The sequence below is a fragment of the Papio anubis genome, chromosome 1, assembly GCF_008728515.1.
Source record: "Papio anubis isolate 15944 chromosome 1, Panubis1.0, whole genome shotgun sequence".
Taxonomy (NCBI): Eukaryota; Metazoa; Chordata; class Mammalia; order Primates; family Cercopithecidae; genus Papio; species Papio anubis.
This window is the reverse complement of record NC_044976.1, coordinates 154276797-154292570: the sequence shown is the minus strand read 5'-3', so window position 1 is coordinate 154292570 and position 15774 is coordinate 154276797. Positions and strand designations below refer to the sequence as shown.

The window sequence follows — 15774 nt, the reverse complement described above, 5'->3', positions numbered from 1 at the left end:
GACTCCATCTCAAAAAAAAAAAAAAAAAAAGAGAAGAAGACTTCAGACAATCAAACTTCTCTGAGCTAATGGAGGAATTATGAACCCAGTGCAAAGAAACTAAAAACCTTGAAAAAAGATTTGACGAATGGCTAACTAGAATAACCAATGCAGAGAAGTCCATAAACAAACTGATAGAGATGAAAACCATGACACGAGAACTACATGACAAATGCACAAGCTTCAGTAACCAATTCGATCAACTGGAAGAAAAGGTATCAGTGATTGAAGATCAAATGAATGAAATGAAGTGAGAAGACAAGTTTAGAGAAAAAAGAGTAAAAAGAAATGAACAAAGCCTTCAAGAAATATGGGACTATGTGAAAAGACCAAATCTATATCTGACTGGTGTACCTGAAAGTGATGGGGAGAATGGAACCAAGTTGGAAACCACTCTGCAGGATATTATCCAGGAGAGCTACCCCAACCTAGCAAGGTAGGCCAACATTCAAATTCAGGAAATACAGAGAATGCCACAAAGATACTCCCTGAGAAGAGCAACTCCAAGACACATAATTGTCAGATTCACCAAAGTTGAAATGAAGGAAAAAATGTTAAGGACAGCCAGAGAGAAAGGTCAGGTAACCCACAAAGGGAAGCCCATCAGACTAACAGCGGATCTCTTGGCAGAAACTCTACAAGCCAGAAGAGAGTGGGGGCCAATATTCAACATTCTTAAAGAAATTTCAACCCAGAATTTCATATCCAGCCAAACTAAGTTTCATAAGTGAAGGAGAAATAAAATCCTTTACAGACAAGCAAATGCTTAGAGATTTTGTCACCACCAGGCCTGCCCTACAAGAGCTCCTGAAGGAAGCACTAAACATGGAAAGGAACAACCAGTACCAGCCACTGCAAAAACATGCCAAAATGTAAAGACCATCGATGCTGGGAAGAAACTGCATCAACTAACGAGCAAAATAACCAGCTAACATCATAATGACAGGATCAAGTTCACACATAACAATATTAACCTTAAATGTAAATAGGCTAAATGCTCCAATTAAACACCACAAAATTGGATAAAGAGTCAAGACCCATCAGTTTGCTGTATCCAGGAGACCCATCTCACGTGCAGAGACACACATAGGCTCAAAATACAGGGATGGAGGAAGAAATGGAAAACAAAAAAAGGCAGGGGTTGCAATCCTAGTTTCTGATAAAACAGAATTTAAACTAACAAAGATCAAAAGAGACAAAGAAGGCCATTACGTAATGGTAAAGGGATCAATTCAACAAGAAGAGCTAACTATCCTAAATATATATGCACCCAATACAGGAGCACCCAGATTCATGAAGCAAGTCCTTAGAGACATACAAAGAGACTTAGACTCTCATACAATAATGATGGGAGACTTTAACACCCCACGGTCAATATTAGACAGATCAACAAGACAGAAAGTTAACAAGGATATCCAGGAATTGAACTCAACTCTGCACCAAGATGAACTAATAGACATCTACAGAACTCTCCACCTCAAATCAACAGAATATGCATTCTTCTCAGCACCACATCACACTTATTCCAAAATTGACCACACAGTTGGAAGTTAAGTACTCCTCAGCAAATGTAAAAGAACAGAAATTATAACAAACTGTCTCTCAGACCACAGTGCAATCAAACTAGAACTCAGGATTAAGAAACTCAATCAAAACTACTCAACTACATGGAAACTGAACAACCTGCTCCTGAGTGACTACTGGGTACATAACGAAATGAAGGCAGAAATAAAGATATTCTTTGAAACCAATGAGAACAAAGATGCAATATACCAGAATCACTGGGACACATTTAAAGCAGTGTGTAAAGGGAAATTTATAGCACTAAATGCACACAAGAGAAAGCAGGAAAGATCTAAAATTGACACCTTAACATCACAATTAAAAGAACTAGAGAAGCAAGAGCAAACACATTCAAAAGCTAGCAGAAGGCAAGAAATAACTAAGATCAGAGTAGAACTGAAGGAGATAGAGACACAAAAAACCCTTCAAAAAATCAATGAATCCAGGAGCTGGTTTTTTGAAAAGATCAACAAAATTGATAGACTGCTAGCAAGACTAATAAAGAAGAAAAGAGAGAAGAATCAAATAGATGCAATAAAAAATGATAAAGGGGATATCACCACCGACCCCACAGAAATAGAAACTACCATCAGAGAATACTAGAAACACCTCTATGCAAATAAACTAGGAAACCTAGAAGAAATGGATAAATTCCTGGACACATACACCCTCCCAAGACTAAACCAGGAAGAAGTTGAATCCCTGAATAGACCAATTTCAGGCTCTGAAATTGAGGCAATAATTAATAGCCTATCAACCAAAAAAAGTCCAGGACCAGATGGATTCACAGCTGAATTCTACCAGAGGTACAAGGAGGAGCTGGTACCATTCCTTCTGAAACTATTCCAATCAATAGAAAAAGAGGGAATCCTCCCTAACTCATTTTACGAGGCCAACATCATCCTGGTATCAAAGCCTGGCAGAGATACAAGAAAAAAGCACAATTTCAGGCCAATATCCCTGATGAACATTGATGCAAAAATCCTCAATAAAATACTGGCAAACTGAATCCAGCAGTACATCAAAAAGCTTATCCACCATGATCAAGTGGGCTTCATCCCTGGGATGCAAGGCTGGTTCAACATACACTCAAATCAGTAAATGTAATCTAGCATATAAACAGAACCAAAGACAAAAACCACATCATTATCTCAATAGATGCAGAAAAGGCCTTTGACAAAATTCAACAGCCCTTCATGCTAAAAACTCTCAATAAATTCGGTATTGATGGAACATATCTCAAAATAATAAGAGGTATTTATTACAAACCCACAGCCAATATCATACTGAATGGGCAAAAACTGGAAGCATTCCCCTTGAAAACTGGCATAAGACAGGGATGCCCTCTCTCACCACTCCTATTCAACATATTGTTGGAAGTTCTGGCCAGGGCAATGAGGCATGAGAAAGACATAAAGGGTATTCAATTAGGAAAAGAGGAAGTCAAATTGTCCCTGTTTGCAGATGACATGATTGTATATTTAGAAAACCCCATCGTCTCAGCCCAAAATCTCCTTAAGCTGATAAGCAACTTCAACAAAGTCTCAGGATACAAAATCAATGTGCAAAAGTCACTAGCATTCTTATACACTAATAACAGACAAACAGAGAGCCAAATCATGAGTGAATTCCCATTCACAATTGCTTCAAAGAGAATAAAATACCTAGGAATCCAACTTACAAGGGATGTGATGGACCTCTTCAAGGAGAACTACAAACTACTGCTCAATGAAATAAAAGAAGACACAAACAAATGGAAGAACATTCCATGCTCATGGATAGGAAGAATCAATATCGTGAAAATGACCACACTGCCCAAGGTAATTTATAGATTCAATGCCATACCCATTAAGCTACCAATGACTTTCTTCACAGAATTGGAAAAAACTACTTTAAAGTTCACATGGAACCAAAAAAGAGCCCGCATTGCCAAGACAGTCCTAAGCCAAAAGAACAAAGCTGGAGGCATCATGCTACCTGACTTCAAACTATACTGCAAGGCTATGGTAACCAAAACAGCATGGTACTGTTTCCAAAACAGAGATATAGACCAATGGAACAGAATAGAGCCCTTGGAAATAATATTGCACATCTACAACCATCTGATCTTTGACAAACCTGACAAAAACAAGAAATGGGAAAAGGATTCCCTATTTAATAAATGGTGCTGGGAAAACTAGCTAGCCATAAGCAGAAAGCTGAAACTGGATCCTTTCCTTACACCTTATACAAAAATTAATTCAAGATGGATTAGAGACTTAAATGTTAGACCTAAAACCATAAAAACCCTAGAAGAAAACCTAGGCAATACCATTCAGGACATAGGCATGGGCAAGGACTTTATGTCTAAAACACCAAAAGCAATGGCAACCAAAGCCAAAATTGACAAATGGGATCGAATTAAACTAAAGAACTTCTGTACAGCAAAAGAAACTGCCATCAGAGTGAACAGGCAACCTACAGAATGGGAGAAAATGTTTGCAATCTACTCATCTGACAAAGGGCTAATATCCAGAACCCACAAAGAACTCAAACAAATTTACAAGAAAAAAACAACCCCATCAAAAAGTGGGCAAAGGATATGAACAGACACTTCTCAAAAGAAGACATTTATGCAGCCAACAGACACATGAAAAAATGCTCATCATCACTGGCCATCACAGAAATACAAATCAAAACCACAATGAGACACCATCTCACACCAGTTAGAATCGCGATCATTAAAAAGTCAGGAAACAACAGGTGCTGGAGAGGATGTGGAGAAATATGAACACTTTTACACTGTTGGTGGGACTGTAAACTAGTTCAACTATTGCGGAAGACAGTATGGCGATTCCTCAAGGATCTAGAACTAGAAATACCATTTGACCGAGCCATCCCATTACTGGGTATATACCCAAAGGATTATAAATCATGCTGCTATAAAGACACATGCACACATTATGTTTATTGTGGCACTATTCACAATAGCAAAGACTTGGAACCAACCCAAATGTCCATCAATGATAGACTGGATTAAGAAAGTGTGGCACATGTATACCATGGAATACTATGCAGTCGTAAAAAAGGATGAGTTCATGTCCTTTGTAGGGACATGGATGAAGCTGGAAACCATCATTCTCAGCAAACCATGGCAAGGACCAAAAACCAAACACCGCATGTTCTAACTCATAGGTGGGAATTGAGCAATGAGAACACTTGGACACAGGAAGAGTAACATCACACACTGGGGTCTGTCGTGGGGTCGGGGCATGGGGGAGGGATAGCATTAGGAGATATACCTAATGTAAATGATGAGTTAATGGGTGCAGCACACCAACACGGCCCATGTATACATATGTAACAAACCTGCACATTGTGCACATGTACCCTAGAACTTAAAGTATAATAAAAAAGAAAAAGAAAAAAAGAAAAATACACTAGATACGATTAACAGATTAGACATTTCATGAAAAAAGATGAACAAACATGAAGAAATAGTAATAGAAACTATCCAAAATGAAACATAGAAAGATAAGAAAAAAGGACAGAGCATCAGTGAGCTCTGGGATAATTTCAAGTGGTCTAATATATATATATGGAAGTGGAGTCCTCACAGATAAGGAGAGAGAAGGGAAGGCAGAAAAAAATAACTAAAGAAATGACGGCCAAATATTTTACTAATTTGTTGTAAATCATAACACAGACCAAAGAAGCTCAACAAATTACAGGCACAAGAAATATGAAAAAAAATTCACCAAGTCACATTTTAATCCAGTTACTCAAAACCAATTTAAAAAATTGTAAAAGTAATCAGAAATACTTATGTATAGAGGAAAAATGATACGAGAGCACATTTATTGTGAGAGACAATATGTATTCATCTGTTTCCACACTGCTATGAAGAAATATCTGAGACTGGGTAATTTATAAAGAAAAGAGCCTTAATTGATTCACAGTTCCACATAGCTGGGGAGACCTCAGGAAACTTACAATCATGGCAAAAGGCAAAGGAGAAGCAGGCACCTTTGTCAGATCCTGGGGTCTAGATCTAGCCCATGCTGAAGTATGAGAGAAGTGGGTGGATGGGCAGAAAGAACACTCAGGGGGCCTTAGGCAGGTGAATATGGTTTTATTCAGCAGCAGCTCTCATTAACAACTTTCCCACACTAACTCTTTACACTGTCTTCCCTGTCTCAGCTGTTTAAGCTAGCGGCTCCCACATACAGCTGCACAGCTGGCTCTCCCCTGCCTTCGGGGTCAGCAGCTTAACTCTTTCTGTCTCTGGACACAAGCCAGTCGAGCTGTGTCCTTGCTCCCTCCTGTTTGTCTGCAAGACAGATAGCTCTGACTCTCTCTTTCTCTGGGCACAAGTGCACCTGCCATGTTGAGCCAAGCCAAGCCCACAAGCCCCTGTATAGCATTAGCAGGGCAATCATACATTTTACAGGCAATAGTGGCTCAGAGCAAAGTATGAACTTACACAAACAGGTTATATAACAAGTGGAGGTTTGCGCCTGCACGCCAAACTTGCTGATTCATGCAGGCCTGGATATCCACCTTGGTCTTTTCTTTGACCAAAGTACATCCATGTACCTTACACTCCATCCTCTAGGCCGAGGGAGACATAGGCCTTGGACACACAGGTTTGATACACAGGCTTGGCACACAAGCCTGATATACAAACTTTGGGCACACAAACCCAATACATACACATAGGCTTGACACATAAGCCTGACCCATAAGCATTGGGCACACAGGCCCGATTTATACACACAGGCTTGACACATACATAAGCTTTGATAAACTGCCCAGCTATTGGCACTGATTACCATAAGTGTTACCTTCTTGGTGACAAACACTGAGGGATATTGGAATTCTGAAATGAAATATGTTCGAGCTATGCACCTGCTACCTAATTTTGCCTCATGAAATCCAAAGGCTACAATCTTCCCAAGAGTTTGAGGAATACATTGAGAGGAATTCCAGCATTCTTTAAGTCCCCTGTACTAGATTTCCTTTGCAGGCCAGAAATTACAGTGGGAAATTCTGTCATTGAAAGGCCTCTTTGGCTGGGTGAGGTGGTTCACACCTGTAATCTCAGCACTTTGGGAGGCCAAGGTGGACTGATTGCTTGAGCCCAAGAATTCCAGACTGGCCTGGGCAACATGCCAAAACCTGTCTCTACAAAAAGTACAAAAAAAAAAAAAAAAAAAAGTCAGTCATAGTGGCACTCCCCTGTGGTCCCGGCTACTCACAGGCCTGACGCAGGAGAATCACCTGAACCCAGGAGGTCTAGGCTACAGTGAGCCATGATCATGCCTCTGCACTCCAGCCTCAGTGAAAGCACAAGACCCTGTCTCAAAAAAAAAAAATGAAGAAGACCCAGCCCCCAGTGCTGTGTCCGGCATGGGGAATGTCCTGGGTGGAGCTGGCGGAGTGGCGCGCTCTCCTCCACCGGACGTGGCTGTGTGTGCTGGGCCTGGCTCGTGGCAAACCGAGGTGGCAGAGCAGTTGGAAGAGGCTGTGAAGTACTACACTCTAAAGGAGATTCAGAAGCACAACCATAGCAACAGCACCTGGCTGATCCTGCACCACAAGGTGTACGATTTGACCAAATTTCTGGAAGAGCATCCTGGTGGGGAAGAAGTCTTAAGGTAATAAGCTGGAGGTGACACTACTGAGAACTTTGAGGATGTCGGGCACTCTACAGATGCCAGGGAAATGTCCAAAACATACATCATTGGGGAGCTCCATCCAGATGACAGATCAAAGTTAAACAAGCCTCCGGAAACTCTTATCACTACTGTTGATTCTAGTTCCAGTTGGTGGACCAACTGGGTGATCCCTGCCATCTCTGCAGTGGCCGTCGCCTTCATGTATCACCTATACATGGCAGAAGACTGAACACCTCCTCAGAAGCCAGCACAGGAAAAGCCTGCTTTGGACATAGGAGAAAAAAAGCCAATGCTAACCACTTCAACTGACGGAAACCTTCACTTGAAAACAATGATTTTAATATATCTCTTTCTCTTTCTTCTGACATTAGAAACAAAACAAAAAGAACTGTCCTTTCTGCGCTCACATTTTTCGAGTGTGCCTTTTTATTCATCTACTTTATTTTGATGTTTCCTTAATATGTAATTTACTTATTGTAAGCATGATCTTTTAAAAATATATCTGGCTTTTAAAGTAAAAAAAAAAAAAAAAAAATGGGGGAAGGGGAAGGGAGGGGAAGGGAGGGGAAGAGAGGGGAAGGGAAGGGAAAGAAGAGGAAGGGAGGGGAAAGAAGAGGAAGGGAGGGGAGGGGAGAGGAGAGGACGGGAGGGGAGGGGAGGGGAGGGGAAGGCCTCTTTGAATCCAGTGGAGATAATTTGATCCTGAAGGGATAAAGACCAAGTGGTAGCACTTACTCAACAGACCAGCTGGAGGAGGTTATTGTAATTAACACCCAGGCAAAAGGGGAGTACTCAGAGTGGTTGATCCACAGATATACTTGACATTGGCCAGTTGAGTAACTTGTCCCTTATGATGAATGGGCACATGTGGTCCCTGAACACATTTTATGGCTATTTTGCAATTCAGGAATGCAAAGTTGGAATACATATGCTCAATAACTTGCAGACTACAAATATTGTTTTCCTACTCAGTTTATTTTCCTGGTAGGGAAGGACAATGGAAACCCTTAGAACTTTCCTGTACTTACCAAAAGAGTAAACCAAAAGCAATACTACTTTCCTGGATAAATTGCACAGATTAATGTAACCATCATTTATGATTTCTACAACATCATTCATCTCACCTGCTTGGCCAATGCAGAAAAGAAACGGTCATGAAAATGATATTGGCTTAACATTTAACTTAATGAAAGCCTGACTCCAATTGATAGGGCCAATGAACACGTACCCTTCTACCTGCAATGCAGCTGTTGATTCAAAAAAATATTTTTATCTTGACCTGTTAATAAAATACACCAGAAACAGTTTATTTTCACCTGGCATGGTTATTAACACATCTTTTCTGTTCTACTTAGGGTTAGATCAATTCTCTATCTGTCTTAATCTATCTGTAGGAACCTTGTTCACCTCTTCATTTCAAAGAATATTATAGCCCTAAGCATGACTAGGGCAGAGAGAAACTCAGGAGGATAGTAGAAGGAGCGCTATGATGATCATCAAGAGCCATACAATGCAGCTTCTTGGAACCAAGAACTTTGAGGATATTAAGGATGTTGGTCCATAGCTTAAAAACAATGGAAAGCCTTTAACAATTTTGAAAGCTTCAGGGATAGGTAAAATTGTGTGTGCATGGGGAGGGGTGGTGACTTTTTTGGTATTTCAATAACAAGGAGGAATTTATTCTATCAAATAGAACAAAATGAGACTTGTTTTTTTAGATATTGCTTGTCAAAAATGAATTCAAATGGGAGGCACAGAAATTGAAGGGACATCAATTAAAAGACTAGTGCATTATTTTAAGCTACAGTTGGTGGTAGCTTGGAATATGCTGGCAGAAGATTTGGGAAGTATGAATGGATAAAGAGGTATTTTGAACAAAAAACAGATGGATCTCAAAGATGGACTAGATATTGGAGAATGAAAAGCATAAGGTGTCATGGATGAACCTGAGATTTGTAAATTAGGTGACTGTATGCATGATGGTACTATTCAATGAGATTAGAAACATTGGCAGGAACCAATAACTTTGGAGGGAGTAAGAATTAAAGAAAGAGGAAAGAAACATGAAAGGTGGCTTGACAGTTAAGGACAGGTTTATTTTAGAGAAAACAAACATGAGGGGGCTTCTGCCCAAGTTAGGTTAGAGCCAACTTTCTTACAGACTAAGAGTTTTTAAGGATTCAGGTTGGAATCGTTTATCAGAGACTTGTACTGCTTCTGTGTTTCTTTGTTGTGCTTATCTGGGAGGGAGACTTTTGTGTCTGTTCCCATACATCTTCCTGCAGCTGCAGGCGCACTCATCCCCCCGCCCTCCAAGTCTACTTTTAGCTTCCCTGTCTTAGCGCACTTAAAGGGAAAGGAATGTGCTTATTAAGGCTCATTGTTTTACTGGGGCCTGTTGTGTGAGGGTAAAGTTTGGCAGTTACCCAAGAGACTTCCCCACCACCTCCCTCTGTGCCCAAGCTGTCTTATCTGTATTTTATTGTCTGCTCTTTCTGGCCGCTTGTTGTTAGAAGAGAAGTGATTTCCTTGAAATGCATGAGGCTAGAAAAAGAGCTGGAACTTAAAGTGGTGGTGTTTGTCCAAGATGTGGTGCTCCTGCTCTGTCAGAGAGGACTGAGTTTGGTGTTTGACATATTGATATTAAAGTATCCACATGGAGAGGCAAAATAAGGTATACAGGGTCTTAGGTATAGAAGACAGGTGTGAGCTCAATTTAGAATTTTTCAATTCATATACTTATATGTGGTAATAGATATATTTGCCTGTGGAGATACAATAGAATGTGAAAAGAGCCCAGGATTCCGCCTTGAGAAACTCCAACATTTAATCACCAGCGAGAGGAGGATAAATCTGGAAAAAAAGATATATATGTATATAGAGAGGAAGAATGACCAGAGAGCTAATCAGATAACTAGTTGATAATGATATGTGGGGAAGACAGCAGAACAAATTGTTTCAAAAAGAAAAGAGTGGTTAATGTCAAATTCCACCAAGAACTGAAAAATGTTCATTGGCTTTGGCAATATGAAGGTGATTGTTAGTCATAATGAGAGAGATAGAGGCTAAATCAAAGTAGGTTGAACATTAATAAAAGGTGTTGAAAAGGACAGGCCATCTGTAACTCTTTCAAGACATTAAGAAATTTGGCTCAGGCTGGGCACAGTTGCTCACGCCTGTAATCCCAGCACTTTGGGAGGCCGAGGCGGGCAGATCACGAGGTCAGGAGATCAAGACCATCTTGGCCAACATGGTGAAACCCCATCTCTACTAAAATACAAAAAATTAGCCAGGTGTGGTGGTGCGTGCCTGTTATCTCAGCTACTCGGGAGGCTGAAACGGGAATAGCTTGAATTCGGGAAGTGGAGGTTTCAGTGAGCTGAGATCACACCACTGCACTCCAGCCTGGGGGACAGAGCAAGACTCCATCTCAGGGAAAAAAAAAAAGAAAGAAATTTAGCTCTGGAAGTGCGGAGAAAGGGCTAGCTAGAACAGAGTCTGAGGAGAAGAAGTTGGGGGAAGAAAGTCTGTTGAGACATTTTTTAGCTCTTTAAATGTCACGGGGAATGATCCAATGTTAGAACACAGTTGAAAATACAGGCAAGAGTGGAATTGTTTGATAGTTAAATGTTTCTGAAAAATCAGGAAAGAGTAGAATCCAAGACCTCATGTGAAAGAACTGACCTTCAATAAGAGAAGAGATAAAATGGAAAAAAGAAAAGAATGCAGATGGAGGGTCCTAGAGTTGCTAGCACGAAATTGGGAGACTAGATCTCCGACAGCTTCTCAGTGAGGAAGGAGGAGAGAAGGCAGGCAGAAAACGGTCAGTTATGGTTGGAAGGGTGAAGAGTATAAAGAAGATACAAAGTAATCATTGATGAAGTGAATTAAAAAGAAGAAAACAATGTAAGGTTGCCACACAAGGTTGAGAATCCATTTGAAATTGGTTATCCTGAATTTATCTACTAGTGCAACCTGCCATGTGACTCTATCTCAGTGCTTAGGTAAGGAAAGCAGAAAGTAACAATGATTGAGGTTTGGGATTTTCTAAACAGTTGCAATAAGGAAACAGGCAAAGGAGTTTGTTATTGGCAGGAGTGCTATTGAACTTGTGGTATAGACTCTAGACTGATTAAGGAAGGAACTGAAGATAGAGTGGACAAGTAGATTAGAATGGGGGAAAGGTGACAGAAAGTTCTCATGAAGTCAAACAAAGGTCAAGTAGTTTGACATTGGAATAGGTAAGCTGAATGCAGATGAGGTTGCATGTAGACAGCAGGATGTCTGAATTAGTGATTTTGGAAGTGGTGCCATATTAGGACATGAAAAAGTCTAGGGTGTTACCAAGGGAGTATTCTGTTGGAAATATCTACTTGAAATCATGCTAAATTTGAACCTCACTCTCCAAAGTCAGTATAATTATATTTATAATTTTTAACCCTGGCATTGGCATTTATACTGTCAAAAATAAATAAATCCAATAGGGATAAGTTTGCATATTCAGTCTCTAAATCCATTCGCGCAAATTGCATTTACATGTCTTCAACTGATAGCAACTGTAACAATTTATATTTAGGGTTGCATACTTCCTCTTGATGACATTCAAATTTTTTACCCATTTATCAGAATTTCCTAAAACTGTGGTTCACAACCTTGGTTGGTTATCAGAATCACCTGGGGAACTTTTAAATTCATAAATTCTCAGCCTGTTCTGATTCAGTGAACAGTGAACCTGATTCAGTAGCTCCCAGGTGGGGCATGAGAATCTGTACATTTAAAAAAAAAAACCTTCCCAGGTGATTCTGACAGTCGGTCAGGGATGACAACCATTGCCCTCAGAGATGGGTAAGAATTCCTCAGTAGATCTGCCACTGACTTCTCAATTCCTCAATACAAATTTCTGGAGCTACACATCCCAAAGGAACCAGCTTGAATGCTGGAAGAAGGAACCACAAACTATAAACTAATGGAGATAAAATTTTCCTTTTTAGTGCTAATTTATGGGTTTTGAATACTTTTAAAATATTAAGACAATTCTATTATGTTACCACCTGTTTTTTTTTAAAGGGGCTACCTATTTCATGATTTCTCTTTTATAAGAGTAACACTTAGATGATAATTTTATTGCAAGACTATTATAATTGTGTGATAGACTTTACAGTAAAAACGGCATAATTATTTGTAACATCAATTGTGAAGTTTTCTTGTTTTCTTACCTATGCTCCCATATCTGAGTTTTGGAAATGGAAAAAAAGAAAGAGAACTTGGGAAGCTATTGTAGAAGCCTAGGTTAGTGGTGACGATGGTGAAAACTACAAAAATAGCAGAATGGACCCGAAAAAAAGAAAAAGGTTGAAAGTGGTTTATAAGATAGGATAGAAAAAGTTGGGATTAGTAATAATATCTTCACATTTCTATAGGAGTTTGAAAACTAACTTTCTATTAATCATATCTTTAAGTGCTGCAAAGTAGAAGTCTTTTTAATTTTGGTTTGGAGACAATATATTTAGTCTTATTTCAGATTATACAATTATTCCTAATATTAACTTATTTTTGAACCAAAAAATAATCAGAGACTTAAAACCAACTTTCAAATTTGCAGTTGTACCACACATACTTTAACCTAAAAGAAGAATTGAAAGGCAAGTGCAATGTACCTTGGTTCCTATTTCCTATGGGAACTCTTGTGAGAGTCTAAGACAAAACCCATGGGGGAAGGGAGGAAGTGAATTCAATTACGTAACACAGACAAACCAGAGAATAGCAGATTAAAATAGTTATAAAATTCACCAACTCTAGATGAAGGAAATTAAACCCTTTTGAAGTCCATATGTTTAGGAATAAAGTTCAACTACAAAAACACTACTGGAGCCTACGTGCGATCTATAAGTGTGTGCTTTCATTTTTCTTTTAATCTCACAAAATAATTATTCCTAGCAATTGAGAGTTTATTTCAAAAAGAAACCTGACTTTGGCCCTCTCACTGACCTGGAAGAATTTTTGATGACACATGTGTTAAATGTGTGATTGAGGTGAGGTAGGGATGAATAGCCAGAGCTGGTTAAAAGGATAAGCATCCAAAATAATATTGACCTAAGAAAGCTTTAGGTCAAATCTACCATATAGAAATACTACAAATATAACTATTTGTTATATATAAGTACTGTTGCATTATTAATTTTATAAAAATCTTCAAATGTTCAAATGTATAAATTCAATATGGATATCAAGATGGCTTATGAAGACCACGTATGAAAACAACTTCTCAATGTAATTAACTCAGTGAGTCAATAATGTGGTAGAACTGTCTAAATCGCTTCTGTCATCTTGGACCACATTAGTACAAGTTTAGTGTTCAGGAAAAAAGACGACAATCTCATGCTTTTCTTTGCTGATTATAAAGTACAATGTTGAGGTCAGCTTTGCCTCCACATTTTAGAAGGAGAGTTATCTAAATATGTTGTATCCAACAGCAAGTGAAGAAACTGGTACAAGAACTTGAATCCATAATATAACTAATGCAAGAAGTAAAATGCTTGGCCTATGGAAGGACATGATAGCTGGTGTCAGATATGGGAATTAGCAAATGGCGGAATTCAGTAAGGCCAATGGTTGAAAACAGCAGGTGGGCCAATTTTGTCTCCATGCCAAAGCAAGTAAGGAGAGAGGTAGGGCACAGTGACTCACGCCTGTAATCCCAGCACTTTGAAAGGCCGAGGCAGGTGGATCACGAGGTCAGGAGATCAAGACCATCCTGGTTAACACGGTGAAACCCCATCTCTACTAAAAATACAAAAAATTAGCCGGGCATGGTGGTGGGTGCCTGTAGTCCCAGCTACTCGGGAGGCTGAGGCAGGAGAATGGTGTGAACCCAGGAGGCGGAGGTTGCAGTGAGCCAAGATCGTGCCACTGCACTCCAGCCTGGGCGACAGAGCGAGACTCTGTCAAAACAAACAAACAAACAAAACAAACAAAAACAAAAAAATTACAAGTAAGGAGAGAATGCCTAAACAAATTTTTAGTCAAGAGGGGACTAATAAAGCTCTTTGCAGATAATGTTAAAACAGAGTGTATTGGTCTCAAAAATATAAAATAAAATAAAATAAAATAAAAGAGAGTATATTGCATAAAGCACAGGAAGGAAATGTTCAGAAGCCCCAAACATTTTCAAATATGGGTGCCAAACTGACTGTGTCAAAATGACCACCTGGAAAATCATAAAAAACACAGGTTCTAGATCCTTCATCTGGGAGCTTCTAAGTTCTTTAGCCTAGGTTCAGACACAGAATCCATTTTTAACATGTTCCTGGGTGATTGTGATGGCCAGCCATGTTTAGAAATCACTGGATCATATTATATGTAAAATTCTATTCCAGTCTAAACTCTGTAATTCCAAATGCTTATGAAAGATTATGCTATTGGCCAAATGGCCTGAGAAAATATTCAGTGAGGTTAATATTTGATTTATATTTATTTTGTTATACTTAATTTATAAGAATATCCTAAAAATATCACCTGAAAGAGAATTTGGAAGCATGAAGAAAAAGAACAAACACTAGTTTGTTTATTGTCTAGTTATTCCAGTAGATTGACTAAGAACACTGATGTTTGTCAGATGTCATGGAAGTCCCAGGGTCAAATCTAATACCCCTTTACCATCCTGCAGAAAGCACCGGTCTTTCTTGGTTTGATTAGAGGGATTTTCCAAAAAGGAGAACAGGGTCTTTTGTCCAAATATCCAACTGTACTGTCTGATGAGCACTCATTTAAAAAACATATTAGAAAGAATATTGCTTATGATTAAAAGTTTTACAAAGCACAAAAGTCCTTTAGTCAGCATGAACATTAGCCAGCAACACTCAAGAATTGTTTCTGTGATATCTGTTATCTAGTTCTGGATTCTTCTTTCACTGTGTATACTCAAACATGTGACACTGGGTTTTGGAGAGTAATTTGTTTCCTTAGAGCAAGGATTGCTGAACTGAAAAAGCAGGACAAAGGCAGAGTTTCTATAGGTGAGGCTGTAGGCCCATTTTCAATAGATCAGTCTTGAAAGTGCTAAGGAAGAGACTTTATAAAATCATAAGACATAAGAGCTGAAACAGCCCTTAAGAATTTTAGAGTTCAACCCCTCCTTTTATAAAGGAGGAAACGAAGTCCAGAGAAATAATGTGAATTGACCAAAGTCCTTCCCTTAGTGATGGAATTGGCACCAGAATGTGAGCATCCATTCTCAGGCAAGTAGTAGAAGAAATTCCAAGAGTATTGACCTCAGACACCACTCAGGAAAAGTAGCCCCATTAAAGTGAAGGGAGGCAGTGGTGATGTGAGATGTAATTAACAGTTCATTTAGCCTGTGCTGACAATGAGAACTGGATGGCAATTTGCTCTGCATGTAGAAAACATGTGCATAGGATGACAGTGGTAGGGAATCAATGATTGTAGTAATTCATGAGCAAAGCACTGGAGAAAGACAATGTAAGAAAAGAACTAAAGGCTAAATTCAGGTTATTGG

The 15774-nt window shown here is 39.2% G+C and overlaps 1 pseudogene across 1 annotated transcript; it reads left to right on the top strand.

Moving 5' to 3' along the window:
* Window positions 1–6990: 6990 nt before the first annotated feature.
* LOC101016856 lies at window positions 6991–7794 on the top strand (annotated as a pseudogene). The gene has a single exon (XR_159852.5). The product of XR_159852.5 is annotated as a cytochrome b5 pseudogene (transcript).
* The last annotated feature ends 7980 nt before the right edge of the window (window positions 7795–15774 follow it).